The 14,164-nt window shown below is 44.5% G+C and overlaps 1 pseudogene; it reads left to right on the top strand.

Annotated features, from left to right (window-relative positions):
* The first annotated feature begins 11,653 nt into the window (after positions 1 to 11,653).
* Positions 11,654 to 12,048, top strand: LOC105496228 (phosphatidylinositol N-acetylglucosaminyltransferase subunit P-like; annotated as a pseudogene).
* Positions 12,049 to 14,164: the final 2,116 nt, after the last annotated feature.

Here is a 14,164-nt window from a genome sequence, read left to right as displayed (position 1 = left end):
AAGGGTTTTAATACCCATGCAGGTCAGGAGATGTGGCCCTGGGGCTCCGTGAAACAGTGATTGGGAACAAAGACCCATTCAAATCCAAGCTGGAGCCTGGAAGGACTCTTCCCCGTGAAATGGGGACCAGAAGTTCTCCAGGCCAGGCCCTGGCCTTACAGGCTGAGGACAGAGCAGATGACAAGGTCAGGAATCCAGACACACGGGCAGAGCACAAGACCATTTATCACAGTGTAGGCACAAGATTGGGGCAAATTTGATGATGAGTCTCAGAGCACAAGATTGAATAATAAGAACGAGAATAACAATGGCCATTTATTGTGCACTCACTGTGTGTCACACGCTAAGTATGTCACTGAATTCTCCTGATGCAGTAGATGCTACTACTGACATTGTCACTGCGAAGCTGACCTTGTAGATTTGGACAATGTCAGGATGGGAAAGTGGTTGTCTACTGGCTCCAGCCTGGCGGGGAGCTTTAGTAGAAGAATTAAGAGGATACTTTTTCAACCCGGTGGCTTTTAAACTGTGCCTCATGGAAGGTCAGGGGCTGCTTTAGGTAGCAAAGGGAAGGTCTTTCTATTTGAGGCATTGTTCCACCCCCTCTTCAACTGAAGCGGCTTCACTTATATCTGTTTTATTATTTATTTATTTATTTATTCTTTTTTTTTGAGATGGAGTCTCACTCTGTCACCCAGGCTAGAGTGCGGTGGCACAATCTCAGCTCACTGCAACTTCCACCTCCTGGGTTCCAGCGATTCTCCTGCCTCAGCCTCCTGATTAGCTGGGATTACAGGCACACACCACCATGCCCGGCTAATTTTTACATTTTTAGTAGAGACAAGGGTCTCATCAAGTTGGCCAGGCTGGTCTCGAACTCCTGACCTCAAGTGATCTGCCCACCTTGGCCTGCCAAAATGCTGGAATTACAGGCATGAGCCACCACGCCTGGCCTCTATCTGTTGTATATATTGTGCTTCTCTCTCATGAGATCTGTTTCACTAAGAGGGTTTTGTAGCTAATCATCATCATCATCATAAATAAAATAACATAACATAAGGCTCCAAAAAAGTGACAATCAGACGTGGTGTCTATTGCTGTGCACAGCCTGTCCCCGTCCCTTCCAGCACCTCACGATGCTACATTGTCAGCTCTTGTTTGGCGACCACTGGACACAGGTCGAGCAGGGACTTTGTTCTCCCAGATTTCCCCAGCATCTGGCCCAGAAGAGATCCTCCACAACTGTGGAAGAGGAAATTACATTGGATTTCCACGTGCCCCAGGCTGACCCAGGAGTCTAAAGGGTATAGACTTGGAACAGGGCTCTGTCCATGGGACATGGGCTGCCCTCCAACCCCTGGGCACCCTATACATAACTAAGAAGAATAAGGGTCTGTTTCCTGCTCATTATATTCACTTAAAGTATAAAATAGGCTCTGCTTCTGGAAGCCCCTTAATTGCGGCTTTATAAAGAGGTCCCACATGCAGAAAAGGGGGGAAATTAATTGGTCTTCCAGGGAGCAGCTGAATGAGGTCTGGTAATTGAATTTCACAATGGATGCCTCCCTCTGGGTGGCCTGCATGTGATCTGGGATGGATATTTGAGGTTTTCCTCATGTCAATGGCTTGGGGTCCTCAAGGTTTATATTTTTTGGTAGGCATTACTCATTCACACTTCTATCTTGGACAAGATGAAGAGGAATTTATACCGTCTTACAAATTCTAAAATGATAGAAGGGAAAGAAGAAGGGGGCAGGGGCCTCTCCTCATCTCGAGATGCAATTTGCTAGATCCTTTGCAAAGGTTGGGGAAGGGCCAATTCAGAGAATAAATTATTACTCAAATGCCGGCTACCCCAGAATGAAGGTGCAGACCCAGCTGGTAGGTACTAGTGCTTGGGAGCTTGGCTCCAAAATGAGTTCTGATAGGTGAGACCCAGAGAGGCAAGAAACACACCAAGTCATGATGATAATTAATACCTTGAACAGGTAGCTTTATACTGAGGTGCCCCCTGAAGATTTGACAAGCACCATGACCCAAATGGTTACTTAAGTCTCTAATGGTTAAAGACTTAACTTGTGTGTTTTCTGTCTCAATAAAATAGCTACTAGTAAATCACTGTCCTTGGGCTGGACGTGCAGGGTAACCCCCAACCACTGCCACTACCAGGATAGGCATCAGACCTTTTAGGTTTTTAAAATCCAAGTCAGCCCTGAAAATATAGAATATATTTCTAGAAATATATCAAACAGATGGAAATATAATACGAGCCACAAATGCAAGTTACATATGTAATTTTAAATTTTCCAGTAGCCATATTTAAAGAGTACCAAAAAGATGATATTGACTTCATAATAGGCTAGGCACAGTGGCTCATGCCTGTAATCCTAGCACTTTGGGAGGCCAAGGTGGGTGGATCTCTCGAGCCCAGGAGTTCAAGACTGGCTTGGGCAACACAGTGAGGCTGCATCTCCACAAAACACACGCGCGCGCGCGCACACACACACACACAAATTAGCTGGATATGGTGGTGCATGCCTGTAGTTCCAGCTACTCTGGAGGCTGAGGTGGGAAGATACCTGAGCCCAGGGGGTTGAGGCTGCAGTGAGACGTGACAGAGCCACTGCACTCTGGCCTGAGTGACAGAGTGAGGCCCCATCTCAAAACAAAAACAAAAACTTTATATTTTATTTAACCCAATATATCAAAAATATCATTTCAACATGTTATCAGTATAAACATTGTTAATGAGACGTAAACAAATGTAAAATGCGAGGTATGTAATGTAAAAGAATTTACATTATTTGAAAATTTTTTGTTTATATTATTTACATGATTTCTTATTATTTGAGGGCTATAAGAGAAGGATCTGTTTCAGGCCTCTGGAATACACTAATTCTTGTACTAAATACATTATTTCTCACACTAAGTCTTTGAAGTCCAGTGTGCATTTTTTAAGAGATCAGATCTCACTCTGTTGCCCAGGCTAGAATGCAGTGGAGTCATCAGCTCACTGCAACCTCGAACTCCTTGGCTCAAGTGATCTTCGCATCTCAGCCTTCTGAGCAGCCCACCATGTATTTTAACTTATAGCATATCTCCATTCACATGAGCCACATTTCGAATGCTCGATAGCCATGGGTGGCTAGTGCTACAAACTGGAGCATGCAGGTAGAGTCCTTCCTACAGACAGTGAAGCCAAAGAAACAGAATAAACCCTTTGTGATTCAAGGGCCACAAAGGAAACTGAAGAGAGTTCTAGGTGAAGAAAGCCAACTGAGGTGGGCGCGGTGGCTCATGTCTGTAATCCCAGCACTTTGGAAGGCTGAGGTGGGTGGATCACCTGAGGTCAGAAGTTCGAGACCAGCCTGGCCAACATGGGGAAACCTGTCTCTACAAAAGATACAAAAATTAGCTGAGCGTGGTAGTGCACACCTGTAGTCCCAGCTACTCAGGAGGCGGAGGCACTAGAATTCCTTGAACGCAGGAAGCAGAGGTTGCAGTGAGTGGAGATGGAGCCACTGCACTCCAGCCTGGATGACAGAGTGAGACCCTATCTCAAAAAAGAGACATAATCTACCACAATAGTGCCAAGATAACTCAATAAAGGAAGGAATTTTAGTTTAAACAAATGGCACTAGGACAATTGACTATCCACACGTAACATAAAGTTGAATTCCTATTTGCACCCTAAAAATTAACTCAAAAAGAATCAAACACTTAAATGTAAGAGCTAAAACTATAAAACTCTTAGAAGGAAAAGATGTGAAAATCAGCCGGGTGTGGTGGCTCACACCTGTAATCCCAGTACTTTGGGAGGCCGAGGAGGGTGGATCACGAGGTCAGGAGTTCGAGACCAGCCTGGTCAACATGGTGAAACCTCGTCTCTACTAAAAATACGAAAATTAGCCTGGTGTGGTGGTGCGTGCCTGTAATTCCAGCTACTAGGGAGGCAGAGGCAGGAGAATCACTTGAACTTGGAGGCAGAAGTTGCAGTGAACCGAGATCATGCCATTGCACTCCAGCCTAGGCAACAGAGTGAGACTCAGTCTCAAAAAAGAAAAAAAAAAAAAAAAAGACGTGAAAATCTTTGTGACTTTGGATTAGGCAATGGTTTCTTAGACATGACATCAAAAGCACAAATGAACCAAAAAACAGATAAATTGGACTTTACCAAAATTTAAAACCTTTGTGCTACAATAGGGAAAAGATAACCCACAGAATGGAAGAAAATATTTCCAAACCATATACCCCCCCTTTTTTTTTTTTTTTAAACAGACAGTGTCTCACTTTGTAACCCAGGTTGCAGGGCAGTGGAATGATCATAGCTCATTGCAGCCTTGAACTTCTAAGCTCAAGAGATCCTCCCACCTCAGCCTCCCAAGTAGTTGGGACTACAGGCTTACACCACCATGCCTGGCTAATTTTTTAATATATGTTTTGGTAGAGGTTGGGGTTTCTCACTATGTTGCCCAGGCCGGTCTTGAACTCCTGGCCTCAAGCGATCCTCCTGTCTCAGTCTCCCAAAGTGCTGGGATTGTGGGCATGAGCCACCACCGTGCCTGGCCTCCAAATCATGTATCTGGCAAGAGTCTAGTATCTAGAATATATAAAGATCTCTTACAACTCAACAATAGAAAGACAAATAACCCAATTTTTAAATAGGCAAATGATTTGAATAGACATTGGCTATAAAAATTACCAAGAAGGCCTGGTGTGGTAGTTCACACCTACTAATCCCAGCACTTTGGGAGGCCAAGGCAGGCAGATCACCTGAGATCAGGAGTTCAAGACCAGCCTGGCCAATATGGCGAAATCCCATCTCTACTAAAAATACAAAAATTATCAGGACTGGGTGGCACACATCTTTAGGCCCAGCTACCCGGCAGGCGGAGGCAAGAGAATCGCCTGAACCCGGGACGTAGAGGTTGCAGTGAGTGAGATGGTGCCACTGCACTCCAGTCTGGGCGACAGAGCAAGACTCCATCTCAAAAAAGAAAAGAAAAGAAAAAAAAAATAGTCAAGAACTACATGAAAAGGTTCTTAATATCATTAGTCATTAGGGAAATGCAAATTAAAACAAAACAGAAAAAAATCAACTAACAACAACGTTGGGGAGGATGTGGAGAAACTGGGACCCACATACATTGCTGATGTGAAGGTAAAATGGTATAGCCTCTTTAGAAAACAGTGTGTTAATTCCTCAAAAGGTTAAACATGTTCATAGTAAAACTCATACACCAATGTTTACGGCAACATGATTCATAATAGCCAAAAAGTGAAAACGACCCAAATGTCCACCAACTGATGAATGCATAAACAAAACGTTGTATATGCCAGGCAAGGTGGCTCACACCTATAATCCCAGCACTTTGGGAGGCTGAGACAGGTGGATTACTTGAGTCCAGGAGTTGGAGACCAGCCTGGGCAACATAGGGGGACATTCTCCCCTTCCCTTGTCTCTACAAAGAACACAAAACTTACCTGGGCATGTTGGTGCGCGCCTGTAGTCCCAGCTACCTGGGAAGCTGAGGTGGAAAGAACACTTCAGCCCAGGAGGCAGAGGTTGCAGTGAGCCAAGATCGCCCACCACACTCCAGCCTGGGTGGCAGAGTGAGACCCTGTCTTAAAAAAAAATAGTTCTGAGAGGCCAGGCGCGGTAGCTCACGCCTATAATCCTAGCACTCTGGGAGGCCGAGGCAGGCGGGTCACTTGAGGTCAGAAGTTCCAGGCCATCCTGGCCAACATGGTGAAACCCCGTTTCTACTAAAAATACAAAAATTAGCTGGACATGGTGGTGCACACCTGTAATCCCAGCTACCGGGGAGGCAGATACAGGAGAATCACTTGAATCTGGGAAGCAGAGGTTGCAGTGAGTTGAGATTGTGCCACTGCACTCCAGCCTGGGTGACAGAGCGATAATCCTTATCAAAAATGAGTAAACAAACAAATAAACAAACAAATAAATAAATAATAGTGATAGTTACACAATCTTATGAATATACTAAAGCTACTCAATTGTACAATCTAAAGTGGTGAATTTTATGGTGTATAGATTATATCTCAACGAAAATAAATGCATGCAAAAAATCCATGATACTTCATTAGAAAACAGAGAAAAATTTAAAAATGTAAAAAAATATATAAATAACAAAAACTGGGATGTAAAAAGAGAGGTGAGAGTACTAGTGCCATCATTTTCAAAATGGGGAGACAGACAAAACTGCAACACATGGTTTAAAATAAAAGCACAGTGACCACAACTTTAATGTATTTGTAATCTCTCCTTTATAAATTTAGAGGGATATTTCAAAAAGTTATCTCTTGAAGTACAGAAATATTTGTTTGACTTTCAACAATTCCTTTAGTTTCTCTCCAGTTCTTTTTTTGTCTAGTAAATTATAATAAAATGTAACATTTCTTAATTAAAATTTGAACCTATAATATAATCTCCTTTTAATAAAATATTTCTATCTCATCCTCCTACTTTTATATTGGCACAAAGACGTTTCAAATAATGCACATCTCTTGTAATTTCTAGACCACAAAATATGATTTTTTTTCTACTATCACCTTCACCCTTTCCTTTATTATTTGAATTCTTCATAATAATGTTGTATCAGTTCCCTGAAACAACAGAGTTCAGGTTCTAAATGACTGGAAGAAAACATGCCAAGACAGCCCATGGTGAAATATAGATTATTTTTTTCTTCACATTATTCTGTATTTTTAAAATTGCTACCCCCACCATCCCCAGAGGAAACTGACCCAACCTTTAGGCTGGAAACAGGGAAAAAATAATTGTGGTTTTCATAAGGGAAATATATCTAAATAGCTTTGGCACAAAACTTCCTGGGCATCTGTACTCCAGAAGAGAATGGTTGATAGGGTACAAGAGCTGTGCCTTGCACCTAGTGTTAAACATGGCCCCAGAGCAGTGGCGGAACTCTGTCAAAGGACCACAATGGTCCATGCTGGGACCTGGAAATAGGGAAACATTGCTGCAGCCTAGGCCAGCAGTACTCAAAGAGGTAGGAGGGTCATCATGTGACAGCAGCTTCTACTGGACGGGAAGTGACTCGGCAACAATAGCACTCCTGGACTCTCCAACGTTGCTCCCATGGCTTTAGGATTTAATCTAAAGAAATAAAAGAGGGCCAGATGCGGTGACTCATGCCTGCGATCCTAGCACTTTGGGAGGCTGAGGTGGGCAGATTGCCTGAGCTAGGGAGTTCGAGACCATCCTGGGCAACATGGTGAAATCCTGTCTTTACTAAAAATACAAAAAATTAGCTGGGAGTGGTGGTGCACACCTGTAGTCCCAGCTACCCTGAGAGGCTGAGGCACGAGAATCGCTTGAACCTCAGGAGGCAGAGGTTGCAGTGAGCTGAGATTGTGCCACTGCACCCTGGCCTGGGCTGGAGAGAGAGGGAGCCTCTGTCTCCAAAAAATAAAATTAAAAAAAATAATTAAAAAAACATAATAATAAAATATGGCTGGGCTCAGTGGCTCACGCCTGTAATCCTAACACTTTGGGAGGCCAAGGTGGGTGGATCACCTGAGGTCAAGAGTTTGAGACCAGCTTGGCCAACATGGTAAAACTCCATCTCTACTAAAAAAAAAAAAAAAAAAAAGGCTGGCCTTAGTGGCATGGGCCTGTAATCCCAACTACTTGGAAGGCTGAGGCAGGAGAATTGCTTGAACCCAAAAGGCAGAGGTTGCAGTGAGCTGAGATCACGCCACTGCGCTCTAGCCTGGGTGACAGAGTGAGACTCCACCTCAAAATAAATAAAATAAATAAATAAATAAATAAAACAATCTATAGCAGTTGCTATCTACAGTTGAGGAATAGTTTACAAATGTTCCATATACAAACTTACAGGTTGCAAGTCCCCTGTAATGTCCATTATTTTATTGAATGCTTTTAAAACAGTCCTATGGGGGAAGGCAAGGATTAGAATCAGTATTTTATGGGTGAGAAAACTGAGGTTCAACAGAGTTCAGTGACTTGTTCAAGATGACACAGCTAGGCCAGGTGTGGTGGCTCATGCCTGTAACCTCAGCACTTTGGGAGGTCGAGGCTGGTGGAACACTTGAGGTTAGGAGTTCAAGACCATTCGAGACCAGCCTTGACAACATGATGAAACCCCATCTCTACTAAAAATATAAAAAATTAGCTGAGTGTGGTGGCACAGGCCTGTAGTCCCAGCTACTTGAGAGGCTGAGGCATGAGAATCGCTTGAACCCAGGAGGCAGAGGTTGCAGTGAGCAGAGATCGTGCCACTGCCCTCCAGCCTGTGCCACAGAGTGAGAGTGCATCTCAAAAAGAGATCACACAGCTAGTTTGAGACTCAAAGTCAGCTTTGTCTAGGCTAGATGGTGCCTAGCACAGGAATCTAAGGGAAGCATGGCTACATTTAGAGTTTTTGGAGAGAACATGTAGCCAGAGGGACAGTAGGTGAGTGTGAATTAGGCACCCAAAGTGAGCTTGGGTCCTGAGCTGAGACCCGGGAGAATCAGTGAACCCTCTTAGTGTGGGTCTTTTCTTCATTCTTATCAGCAGCTCCTCTGCTCAGATCTGCCTCTTTCATCAACTAATACTCACAGCTCTCTCATTTCCAGACACTTTCCTTTAATTGTGTGTGGGATCATATATAGTATCAGGGAAAACTATCCATCGCAAGCCTGATTATAGACACTGGGAAATTAGCAAAGAGAGAAGAGGTTCTGTTTTGTTTTGTTTGCCATTTGTTTAACATATGTGATCTGCTTACCCGTGGTGTCAGTGCCTGTAACAATTATACATGTAACCCAGATGTTCCCCAGGGTCTCTCACCATAGGCAAGCTCAGTAACATGGACTCAGATTCCATTTCCATGGCCTATATGTCCACAGAGCCGTTCCCAAGAGTCTGGAGACCCTAGGGGACTCACATGCTTGGTAACATTGCCTCTGGGGTCCTGATTCTGGCATGAATCTCTATGACCCAGATGTGAAACTCAGCCACACACTCAGACAAATAACCAAAAGCATTCATGGGTATAATTGGATTTTTTCTCAGCTGGTAAAAATCTTAAATACAGAAGAAACAGAGAGCTGTCTAACAAATACCCACGCCCTCCAACTCTTTGAATTTAATGTTATTATTTTACAAGATTGGCTTTTGATTTTTTTAATCTAATAGGGTTAAAAGTGACCTATCTTACGTACGTCTTCCTTCCCAGAGGAATCCACCGTAGGGAATTTGGTGTCTGTCTTTCCAAATCTTGTTTTTACACTTTTACTCATAAAATGTATCCATAAATGTTTGCCTTATGTGCTTTTATAATGCTATTGTATTCCATTTTCTGCAAGTTGCTTTTTTTTTTTTTTGAGACAGAGTCTCGCTCTGTCGCCCAGGCTGGAGTGCAGTGGCCATCTCAGCTCACTGCAAGCTCCGCCTCCCAGGTTTATGCCATTCTCCTGCCTCAGCCTCCCGAGTAGCTGGGACTACAGGTGCCCGCCACCTCGCCTGGCTAGTTTTTTTGTATTTTTTAGTAGAGACGGGGTTTCACCGGGTTAGCCAGGATGGTCTCGATCTCCTGACCTCGTGATCCGCCCGTCTCGGCCTCCCAAAGTGCTGGGATTACAGGCTTGAGCCACTGCGCCCGGCCACAAGTTGCTTTTTTATGCAATAATGTGTGGGTTTTGTTTGTTTGTTTGTTTGTTTGTTTTTGAGACAGAGTCTCGCTCTATTGCCTCAGCCTCCCAAGTAGCTGGGATTACAGGCATGTGCCACCATGCCCCGCTAATTTTTTGTATTTTTAGTAGAAACGAGGTTTCACCATGTTGCCCAGGTTGGTCTTGAGCTCCTGAGCTCAGGCAATCTGCCCTCCTCAGCCTCCCAAAGTGCTGGGATTACAGGTGTGAGCCACCGTGCCTGGCCTGGTTCCTGTTTTTGTAAGGAGATTGGAATGGGATGCAAATAAACAGAGAAGAGATTATATCTAAGAAATACAAACAAGTCTCTCTGCCGCCCTCACTACATGGACATAGACCCACCAAGCAATTCCACCTGCTGCTTCAACTCGTATTATTCCCAGTCGTTTACCTTCTGGCTGGCAACCTTCTCCTCCTTACCTACTTTTAATGCTCCTACCTCCATTCTGTTCTCTCTACCTTCTTCGCAGGGGCAAAAAATAAATTCCTCCCATTTTCTCATGGAAAGCACTTAATCATGTCTTCTGTTACTAGGGGCCTGGTGCTCCTGCCTCCAGTTTGTGGTTCCTCAAACACAGTTCCTTCTTGTGTCAGTTAAGGATTGCAACGTAGCAAGCCCACCCCAAAACTTAACTGTCTTAAAACAATACTACTTATTAGTTCATGAATCTCTGGGTCAGCAGTTTCGGCTGGGCTCAGCTAGGTATTATTTCTGGTCTTGGCTAGGTTCATTCAGGCACTGTGGTTAGCCAGGTGACTCTGCTTCAGGGATTGGTTGACTGTCAGTTGGGACAACAGCAGTGACTTGACCACTGGTCTCTCCTGCTCCTGCAGGCTAGCCAGGGCCTGTTCTCACAGTAGCAGCAGGACTCCAAGAGCGACAGAAGCAGCATGCAAGGCTTCTGGAGGTTCAGGCTCAGAACTGGCACGATGTCACCTCTGCCTGATTCTATTGACCAGAGCAAGTCACAGGCCAGCTTAGATTCAAGATGTCAAAAAATAAACTCCATCTCTTGATTGGAGAAGCTGCAAAGTCACATTCCAAGGGGCCTGGAAACAAGGAGGATGGGAGGACTGTGGGTTGGATTCTCTGGGAAGCCGACTCTGAGGTGGAGATTAACATGCAGGAAGTTACTCAGGGAGCACTCTTGGGATCAACAGCAGGGGAAGAGCAGAGAAGGAAGCAGGATGGAGCAGAGGGAGAAATTGAAGTGCAATGTCAGAACAAAGGCTTCCACTGACCTCATGGAGACCTCTGAAACTGGAATAGGTCTTCCAAGTTGTCCTGAGTAGAGGTAAGGGGACCAGGCCTCTAAGCTCCCAAGCTGATCAATCATTTATGCAGACTGCCCTGAAAAGGCAGCAGCCAAGGAAATTCCCAAAGAGGGCTTACAGCCAAGAATCATCTGCCAACACTTCTCCCAGTAGCTGGTGGAATAAATCCTTCATTCCTCAGTGGGGGAGGAGGGGTGCCTGTGCCAAACATCACAGTCCACTCGACTCCCACCTCTCCCTAAGAATGCTAATGCTTATGATAAAACGCTTGTCACTTGCTATATATGTATACATTAAATATTTATAATCACTTACTAAATGCATCGCCTAACTTGTACAGATTTTAGAAGATCACAATGCTAAATGTCACTCCTTTGAACTTAGTCGTCATAGTTTCATTGCTCATTTATCTAGGTCATCCACTCGAAACTTTAAGGGATGAGGAGAAACAGCTTCTCCATCAGAAACCTAGGGAAGAGCCGCTGGCTGGCTCCCACCCAGGGGGAGGGTCATCGTGCACCTGTGCCTGAGTGGGAGGAGCCTTCGCGCCTAGGCCTTTCCCTCAATTTTTCTTCTTCCCCTCACCCACCCCTCCCCCACCCCACTCCCGCACTGGGGCTTCCTGGTCGGCGCTTTTGCAGGGAACTCAGCGCTGAGACTGTCTAAAGCCCCAGGAAAAATGGTGGAAAATTCACTGCTGCCAGGAAGAGCGATTTATGACTTTGTGCTTCTCTTAAGCTCCCAATTTGGCTTCATACTTTACCTTGTGTGGGCTTTTATTCCTGAATCTTGGCTAAACTCCTTAGGTTTAACCTATTGGCCTCAAAAACATTGGACAGTTGCATTATCTCTCTACCTCCTTATTACTGTAGTAATTGGCTATGTGCTCTTGTTTGGGATTAACATGATGAGTACCCCTTCACTCAACTCCATTCATACAATCACAGACATGCTAAAAATCAACAGCAGAAGAAATACCAAGAGATGGCCATTCCAGCATTAAGAGTTATTTCTACTAGTGAAGTAAACCAAATGTTATTTCTTGCAGCCAAAGACCTTTACACCAAAAACTGAAATGTATGTGGCCATGCTAATGAGAGGTGAAGCTGGCTGGGCTTCTGGGTCCGGGGGGGACTTGGAGAATTTTCTGTCTAGCTAAAGGATTGTAAACACACCAATCAGCACTCTGTGTCTAGCTAAAGGTTTGAAAATGCACCAATCAGCACTCTGTAAAAACAGACCAATCAGCACTCTGTAAAATGGACCAATCAGCAGGATGTGGACGGGGCCAAATAAGGGAGTAAAAGCTGGCCACCGAAGGCAGAAGTGGCAACCCGCTGGGGTCCCATTCCCACACTGTGGAAGCTTAGTTCTTTCGCCCTTCACAATAAATCTTGCTGCTGCTCACTGTTTGGGTCTGCACTGCCTTTATGAGCTGTAACACTCACCATGAGGCTGTGCTCTGCGGCTTCATTCCTGAAGTCAGCCAGACCAGGAACCCACGGGAAGAAAGAAACAACTCCAGATGCGCCACCTTTATGAGCTGTGACACTTACTGTGAAGGTCTGCGGCTTCATTCCTAAAGTCAGTGAGACTGGGAACCCACCAGAAGGAAGAAACTCTGGACACATCTGAACATCTGAAGGAACAAACTCTGGACACACCATCTTTAAGATCTTAAGAGCTGTAACATTCACCGTGAAGGTCCTCGGCTTCATTCTTGAAGTCAGTGAGACCAAGCACCCACTGGAAGAAATAAATTCCAGACACACTGACACCAAGCATTTATTTATTTATAAGTTTTTGCCATCATAATTTTGACCATAAATTAATTCAACCGTTTCTTATTAATAGAGATGTAAAAAATGTAAGTTGATCTTCTCTTAGATTATGTTCAATGAATATTGTAAGTGCTCTCATGTATTGTTAATGAACAGAATAAATAAAATATTGCATTACCATAAAAAAAAAAAGTCTAAGCAAGAACCATTTCAAGCCATGCTGGCAACAGAGTCACCAAACTGCAGTTAAGTTATAGACACAATGTTCTTTGTAGTTCTTTGGAGAGAGAAAGACTGAGATCTGGGTCGTGGAGAGATGATCACTCAACAGGGAATGCGGAAAGCTAGGATAAAATTTGGCTGGCAAATCAGGTCGTGAGAGAAAAAAGAGACCAAGTGAGGCATTGAAAGATAAAGAAACAGACTGGGCGCGGTGGCTCATGCCTGTAATCCTAGCATTTTCAGAGGCTGAGGCGGGCAGATCGCCTGAAGTCAGGAGTTCGAGACCAGGCTGGCCAGCAGGGTGAAACCCTGTCTCTACTAAAAATACAAAAAAATTAGTCAGGTGTGGTGGCAGGTGCCTGTAATCCCAGCTACTCAGGAGGCTGAGGCAGGAGAATCTCTTGAACCCGGGAGGGGGAGATTGCAATGAGCCGAGATCACACCATTGCACTCCAGCCTGGGCGACGAGTGAGACTCCGTCTCCAAGAAAGAAAGAACCCCACGAGGGCAGCTCTTGAAATATGGGAAGACATTTTATGCCTTACAGAGGCAAGTTGTTTTGGCAAAATTCCAGGAGAGCTGTCAAATCAGAATTTGGGGACCTGGGTGGAGAATTGATTTCACCTGCAACAAAGGAGACTCCCTATGACCACATAGAAAAGCCTCTGCTTTTTAGAAACCAAAGGCTGTGACCTTCAAATGCAGGCTTATAGATAGGAACAAACTAACAGGTCAGACCAAAAAGGAGGAGATGACAGAGGTGGCCAGTTGGAAAGTTCTGGGAGAACCACAAAATGCCAGAGTCTTTCAATTAAAGTGGAAAAACCAGTTTACAGTGACTCAATGGAAAGACAAGGATCATGCCATGTGTTGTTAGCTATTCTGTTTAGTCCTCTAGATCTACCCTTCACCTTCTCCACCAGTGGTGCTGTGCCCCAGAGATTCACTTTAACGGAATATATCAAAAGGATTCTTTACTCCCTGACTTTCTATTGGGTTTGCCCAATGGGAGACACATGGAGGATACTAGAGGATGGAAGAAGAGAGAAATGAGGGTATTTATTTACCCAGATCCCCCTCCACTGGGGCCAAGGACTGGAACCATCATGGAAGATCCTTTTCGCAACTCCAGCTCTTTCCACATTCATGGAAGCACTCCTTCTCCCTGCCCCATAATGTACCCCCTC

Source organism: Macaca nemestrina, chromosome 15, assembly GCF_043159975.1.
Source record: "Macaca nemestrina isolate mMacNem1 chromosome 15, mMacNem.hap1, whole genome shotgun sequence".
NCBI classification, from domain to species: Eukaryota; Metazoa; Chordata; class Mammalia; order Primates; family Cercopithecidae; genus Macaca; species Macaca nemestrina.
Note: the sequence above shows the minus strand (reverse complement) of the source record. Positions and strands in the feature narration are given on the sequence as shown.